Here is a 422-nt window from a genome sequence, read left to right as displayed (position 1 = left end):
TAAGTTTGGTGTTGGGAGGTTCCAACATGGCTTTGAGTATCTGTGAGGCTCTATGAGAGCCCACTGTCAAGCTACTGACACTAAAGAAGCGCTTGTTGGGAGGCAACTCAATGTTATATTTATTATTTTCCTTTGTTATTTTATGTTTTCTATAGGTTGATGATCATGGGAAGTCACAAATTCAATTGAAAAAGCATGATTGAATGAAAAACAGGAAGAAAAACAGCACACCCTGGAGGAAAACCTTGCTGGCGTTTAAACGCCAGTAAGGGTAGCAAATGGGCGTTTAACGCCCAGTCTGGCACCATTCTGGGCGTTTAACGCCAGAAAGGGGCACCAGGCTGGCGTTAAACGCCAGGAATGGGCACCAAGCTGGCGTTAAACGCCAGAAATGGGCACCAGCCCGGCGTTTAACACCAGGA

The sequence above is a fragment of the Arachis duranensis genome, chromosome 7 (assembly GCF_000817695.3).
Source record: "Arachis duranensis cultivar V14167 chromosome 7, aradu.V14167.gnm2.J7QH, whole genome shotgun sequence".
Classification (NCBI taxonomy): Eukaryota; Viridiplantae; Streptophyta; class Magnoliopsida; order Fabales; family Fabaceae; genus Arachis; species Arachis duranensis.
This window is presented reverse-complemented; position numbering follows the sequence as displayed.